The 7500-nt window shown below is 33.2% G+C and overlaps 1 protein-coding gene across 7 annotated transcripts in view; it reads right to left on the reverse strand.

The window, feature by feature from the left end:
• LOC137627123 (tyrosine-protein phosphatase 10D-like) overlaps positions 1-7500 on the reverse strand; it is a 138464-nt gene that overhangs the window by 84251 nt on the left and 46713 nt on the right. The window contains exon 1 of one of the 7 annotated variants that reach the window (XR_011041131.1): positions 3647-3782. The exons of the other annotated variants lie outside the window; for them this stretch is intronic. The gene's annotated coding sequence lies outside the window, so the exon portion shown is untranslated. Of the gene's footprint in view, positions 1-3646; positions 3783-7500 lie in introns of those variants that run through there. 7 annotated transcript variants of the gene reach the window in all.

Genomic DNA, 7500 nt, shown 5'->3' on the forward strand with positions numbered 1-7500 from the left:
AAGAGGAAGAAGAAGAAATAGAAGAAGAAGAAGAAGAAAAAGAAGAAGAAGAGAACAATGAACAGGATATGTGTAAGGATGCAGAAGAAATCATTGATATAACCTATGATGCCATCCAACAACATACTTATGAAGAAATAAATTACCAGATGGAAACAAATAATAGACCCAAGAGACTCTACCCGGACCTACATAATTTTAGGGAAGAGCAAGAACAAGAAAAAATAGAAAAGAAGGATATAGTCTGCAATATGCTGAAAAGAGGGAATTGCAGATTTGGCGAAAGATGCTACTACAAGCATCCAAAGATATGCCATAATTATGAAATATATGGTAAATGTGCGTATTTAGACGGATATGGAGACGAATGCAGAGATCTCCATCCAAAAATATGCAAAAACCTAAAAGAAGGAAAAGGATGCATTTACAACAAAAAATGTCGATATATGCATCCTGCAGCCATGAATGAAAGTAAGAAAACACAGCAAACTGAAAAGAAAAATGAAAGCAAAAAGAAACAAAAAAAGAAACAAAAAAGCAGGCCGTGTATATACCGCGCTTTGAACCAAGCTACAAAGAATGCATCTATAATGCCAGGGGTTGGTGCAGATATGGGGACAGTTGCAGGTATACACACACAAATAATTATGAAGGCGAAAGAGCAAATATAATAGAAAAGTTGGATTTTTTAATGGCAGAATTCCGGGAAATGAAGAAAAGAACATCATATCAGAACAGGAAGGAAGCATGGGAGAATCCATATTATTACCAATATTAAATAATGGGAATGAAACACAAACCATAATAGTAATGAATGCACAGGGCTTAGTCACGAGTAACTCTAAAAGGAAAATAGAGTTCTTAGAAGAACTAACCCAAATTGAAAAAATAGATATATTAAATATAAGTGAAACATGGTATTCCCAAGAGACTGGCAGTGATGACCAGATAAAGGGTTTCCAAACTTATAGATCAGACAGAAAAAATAGGAATCAAGGGGGAACCGCAATATATGGAAGAGACATAAATCAAGGAAAAGTATGTGAAAAATACAGCAACGCAGAATGTGAATTGATTGCGGTAGAATTTGAATTTGAAAAACTAATGAATATTGTAGTTTACAGACCCCCAAACACTAAGGAGTTTGACATAATAATAGAAAAAATAGATGATATATGTAGAAACCATAAAGACTGGAATATACTCCTATCCGGAGATTTTAACTTTCCTTTCGGGGATTGGAAAGAACGGATAGAAGAAAGTGGTTGTATGTATACATATAAAAAAGATAGTAATAGTAGCGCAGAAGATAAGAGGCAATTTGAAAAGCTTCAAGATATGCTATTAGAACATAATATGCAACAAATAAACCACATTCCAACAAGAAAGGAAAATGTCCTAGATCTAGTATTTGTGAATGAGGTGAATTATGTTAAAGAAATGATAGTGTATAACACGGGAATTTCAGACCACAATGTCATAGAATTGATAGTTCATTCCAAAGCAAGTGATCACAGAATTAATAAAAGCACAAAACTTTGGGAAGGATATGGAAAATATAACTTTTACAGTAAGAATATAAAATGGTCAGAAATAAATGAAGAACTGAATAAAGAATGGAAAAATGTATTTATAAGTGATAATATACAGGTAAATACGGATATACTGTACAAAATACTGGAGAAAATTGTTGAAAAATATGTACCGAAAAAAAACAATAAACAAAAGACGTACATACCAAGAGACAGAAGGATCTTATTTCAGAAAATTAAAAAGTGGAAGAAAAATCTTGCAAAAGAAAAAAAATGTGTGGAAAATGAGGGAAATAAAATGTAAGATAGAAAATGCAGAACAAAAGATTATACAGTCGAAAGAAAATGAAAAAAGGGACTTAGAAGAAAGGACACTTCAAAATATAAAAAGAAACCCCAAAGTACTTTACTCCTATGCAAAAAAGATGAATAAAAGGAGAATAGAAATAGGCCCTCTAAGAATTGAAGGACGGCTAACGAATGAAAAAAAGGAAATATGCAACATATTAGCAGAAAAATATAAGAGTGAGTTCACGCCAAGAATTGCGAATGAGAATAATGAAACAGAAATGAGAGAAGAAAATGTTGAATATCTAACGGATATAGATATTAATGAAGCAGATATTGTCACGGCTATAAACGAAATTAAAAATGGATCGGCAGCCGGACCAGATGGAGTTCCAGCGATTTTGTTAAAAAAAAAATGCAAACACTATCGCGAAGCCACTTGCAATACTGCTAAGACAGAGTATAGATATGAGCGAGATATATGTTAAACATAAATTAGCTTATATAACCCCTATCTTCAAAAGTGGATCAAGACTAGAGGCAAGCAATTATAGACCTGTTAGTCTAACATCACATATATGAAAGTGTATGAGAGGGTAATAAAAAAGAAAATAATGAACCATTTGGTCAAAAATAATTTGTTTAATATGGGTCAACACGGTTTCGTACCTGGAAAAAGTACACAGACCCAACTGATAGCTCACTATGAAAACATATACAATAATATGATAAATGAAAAAGACACAGATGTGATCTATCTAGATTTTGCAAAAGCCTTTGACAAGGTAGACCATAACATATTGGAGAAAAAAATGAGAAAGCATAATATTGTGGGAAAGATAGGAAAATGGGTAAAAGAATTCCTGCAAAACAGAAAACAAATAATGGTTGCAAATGACGAGAAATCAGATGAAGCCCAGGTAATATCTGGTGTGCCCCAAGGTACGGTATTAGCTGCACTGCTATTTGTTATTATGATCTCAGACATAGACTGTGATGTTGAAAACTCCGTAGTGAGAAGTTTCGCCGATGACACAAGAATAAGTAGAGAAATTACTTGTGATGAAGATAGGAACTCACTACAAAGAGATCTAAACAAAATATATGAATGGGCGGAGATAAATAGGATGGTATTTAAGTCCGATAAATTCGAATCAATAAATTATGGAAACAGAGAAGGAATGGTGTATGCATACAAGGGACCTAATAATGAGACAATCACAAACAAGGAAGCAATTAAAGACCTTGGTGTAATTTTAAATAGGAATATGTTATGCAACGACCAAATAGCAACACTGTTGGCTAAATGTAAAGCAAAAATGGGAATGTTATTCAGACACTTTAAAACAAGAAAAGCTGAACACATGATTATGCTTTACAAAACTTATGTGCGTAGTACACTCGAGTACTGCAATGTGATATGGTACCCACACTACCAAAAGGATATTGCGCAAATAGAGAGTGTACAAAGGTCCTATACTGCTAGAATAGAAGAAGTTAAAGACCTTGATTACTGGGAAAGACTGCAATTTTTAAAACTATACAGTCTAGAAAGGAGAAGAGAACGCTACATGATAATACAAGCATGGAAGCAAATAGAAGGAATTGCTGAAAACATCATGGAGCTTAAAGTATCAGAAAGAGCAAGCCGAGGTAGATTAATAGTACCAAAAAGCATTCCAGGTAAACTGAGAAAGGCGCACAGGACATTAATCCACTACGCACCAGCATCGATAATGCAGCGACTATTTAATGTGCTGCCAGCTCATCTAAGAAACATATCAGGAGTGAGCGTAGATGCGTTTAAAAATCAGCTCGATAAATACCTAAGATGCATCCCAGACCATCCAAGACTGGAAGATGCAAAATACACCGGAAGATGTATTAGCAACTCTCTGGTGGATATACGAGGTGCCTCACACTGAGGGACCTGGGGGAACCCAAACAAAAAATAAGGAAATAAGGTAAGGTAAGGCTCTCTCTCTCTCTTTCTCTCTCTCTCTCTCTCTCTCTCTCTCTCTCTCTCTCTATGAATTTTAGCCCATCTGTGTAAGAGACAAGTTTGACTCATTGGGCTGGCAAATCTCCGTTTGATAATATAATCATCCACTAGATTATTTCCTTTCATCTCCCAGGTGAGTTGGTGAGAAATCCTTTTTTTTTTTTTTTTGTTCCCTCTAATATTCCCAATTCGTGATTTACTATTATGGATTCATATTGATAATCTCTCTGGATACATTTCGTATTCCTCTTCCGTGTTCTTGAAATATTCATTTGTGCGTGTTTGCATTTAGGCATTTCGTGTCTCCACCAATCTCGTCGGTCTTTAAAGTACGTTGCTCTCTCTCTCTCTCTCTCTCTCTCTCTCTCTCTCTCTCAGCAGCATCCCTGTAATGTGACCCTTATTTCTTCTTGGATACAGAGCTCCAGAGAAAGGAGTTGAATGTGATGACACTTTAATGACAGCGGTTTTGTGGTACCCAATGGGCATGTTAAGACTTGGCACTTGGCGAGAATCAACGATGTCTTTCACATACACCGGCATGTCCAATAATGGCGACCTAAAGATTAGAGCGTAAGCGTAGCTCACAACATTTACCTTCTGTAAAGAACCCATAATGTACGCTCCGGACACAGCGGACAGATAGGAAGAGTAGGTGGCCAGAAATAACAACTGTTTAGTATCTTCTCCGGATGCTACTGTCATTGATAATACTCTCAGCCAATATTCCTCATGAAGATCATGATCTTGCTCTCAGGGAGCGTTTTTCCAGTCAAGTACAGAGAAGAATAATCTCCCACCAGAAGTGGTCTTGTCAAAGGATGGAAGTTTATCATCAGAAAATCTAGCTTGTTGCATCCTCCCGAGCAGGTAAAAGTGTCATATTCTACTCCACATAATATCCAAAGAGAGGATTTCTTTATGGCATAACCACCGTTACCAAGTCACGTGAAAGTCCATCAATCACCCTGGTGTACCGTGCAGTACACTAGGAGCGAAATAATCTACTGATGATGCATCATTTAGGTTTCGTAATGATATTCCTTTACATTTCTTGGTCCCTTTAGTTGTTTTTTTTTACAACGTTTGCACATTAGAAATAATAATAATAATAATAATAATAATAATAATAATAATAATAATAATAATCATAATAATAATAATATAATAATTAAAAAGTACAGGAGGAAGAATACGTTATAATAATAATAATAATAATAATAATAATAATAATAATAATAATAATAATAATAATAATAATAATGATAATAATTAAAAAGTGCAGGAGGAAGAAGTCGTTATAATAATAATAATAATAATAATAATAATAATAATAATAATAATAATAATAATTATGAGAAAGTACATGGAGGACGAGTCGTCCATTGTACAATGCCAAAAGCTGTATCAAATAAGAAGCCTCAGAGCGTTGCAAAGGAAATCCCCATCACTCAAACCACGGAATTGCAAAATGCAATAAATGAAAAGATCAACACGGATCAGTACAAGTTGCAAGAGACGAAATTATAAAAAAAAAAACAAAAAAAAAAATTCTTGGGATGATATTTTTTGTTACTTACGAATACTTCCAGGATGTTTGAACTCAATTCTCTTTTTAGAAAGGATGAATTATCAATCTCAGGTGTCAAAATACTTCTGATTGCTGAATATTTTCTCAATTAGAATGGACATTAGGAATAACAGAATGGGTGCCTAGAGATTATAAACGTTTAAGATGAGGGAAGAGAAGACTGAATATCTCCTCAATTGTTGACTGATTATTTATCGAGGAATTCAAATTCAAGAACTGAACATTTTATTGGTGAAATCAAACTCGAAATCCCGAATATCTAATTGGGGAAATCCAATATGAGGGACTGAAGATTTTATAGATGAACTTAAATTGAAGGATTGAATAGTTTATTGATGAAATAAAATCCAGGACTAAATATTTTATCGATGAATTCAAATTCAAGGACAATAATTCATCGATGAAATCAAATCCAAAGGACTAAACATTATCGATCGATGAAATCAAATCCAAGTATAATAATTCATAGATAACATCAAATTCAACACTGATCCTTGCATCGATGAAATCAACTCTAAGGACAATAATTCATCGATTAAATCAAATATGAAGACTGAATCCAAGGCAAATAATTAATCGATGAAATCAAATCCAAGGACAGTAATTAATCGATGAAATCAAATCTATGGACAATAGTTCGTCGATTGAATCAAATCCAAGGACTGAACATTTTATCAGTGAAATCAAATCCACAGAATAGACATTTATCGTAAATGCAGTTCCCAACAGTAAATATTAATAAATGAATTCTTATATATGAATCTAATTTCCCGAACTAATTATTCATCAATGAATTCAAAGCCACTTTACGATGCATTCGTCAGTGAATTTCATTACTAGAGCAGAATAATTCTCAATAAATTCAATGTCCCAAACTGAATATTTATTGGTGAATTCACTTTTGCTAGCTACAATCTTTTTTTTTTTCTATATCTCCCGCGTCAAAGCTTGATGAACCCTAATACAGTATGGCCGTCTTGGGGTCTTTGTGGAAGAAGTACAAGTGTACTACCAAACTACAACAAACAAAGCAAATTTAAAAAACGAATACAGTGGGACGCAAAAATTGAAAAAGTCATTAACTTAGTCAATGCTTTCCCATAATATAAGAAACTATGAAGGCTCAAACGATAAAAACCTCATTAGCCCTTGATCTTTTTCTCTATACAAAAAGTGAAAATAAGGTATCCCAATCACTGGGAAACTCATTAATCCATGATTTTTTTTTCTTTTATCCAAACGTTGGAGAAATAGGATAACCAAAAGCTAGAACAGTGAGAAATCACAATTTACTTGGTTTCAAGTTACCATCATCAGGTAACTAACTTGAAATTATCAACAATCGTAATCATTAAATCTTTATTATTTTTCTATTATTCAAATAACGAGAATAGTAATACCAAAAGAATTCATTAAGTTAACAGCATATAATTAAAAAAAAAGAACATTATGATCATCATCATCAGTCGTTACTACTATCTATTTCATGATCCCTACATATATATATATATATAAATATATGTATGTATATTTATATATATATATATATATATATACATTTATATATATATATATATATATATGCAGAAGAACCACAGGGAAAATGAAAATACGAAATATACGCTTAAGTCCTGACTAGTTTCGTGATACTTCTTCAGAGTACTGATTTATTGAGAGAGGTTTTCTTTACATTTTATAGGGAAAGCAAACGTACGAACATACATATAGAGATTTAGAGAACATTGACACTCCCTTACCCCGCTACACTAGGCTTGGGTCAGGTGTTAAGTGGGCGGAGTCCCCAACCTCATTAGACACTTGCCAAAAAGGGTCATTTGTAGTGGCGGGTAAATTCTTGTTTTTTTGACTTTCAGTACAGTTTATTTATATGAAAACACGGTAGCCTTATCTATATAAATACATAAGCAAAACATACACATACATACATATACATATATACACACATACATATATATACACATATATATACCACATACATACATACATTATATATACATATATATGTATATATACACTTATATACATACAACATTAATATCATAAACATATAATCATGTATATATCAA

This window comes from Palaemon carinicauda, chromosome 34 (assembly GCF_036898095.1).
Source record: "Palaemon carinicauda isolate YSFRI2023 chromosome 34, ASM3689809v2, whole genome shotgun sequence".
In the NCBI taxonomy this organism is placed as follows: Eukaryota; Metazoa; Arthropoda; class Malacostraca; order Decapoda; family Palaemonidae; genus Palaemon; species Palaemon carinicauda.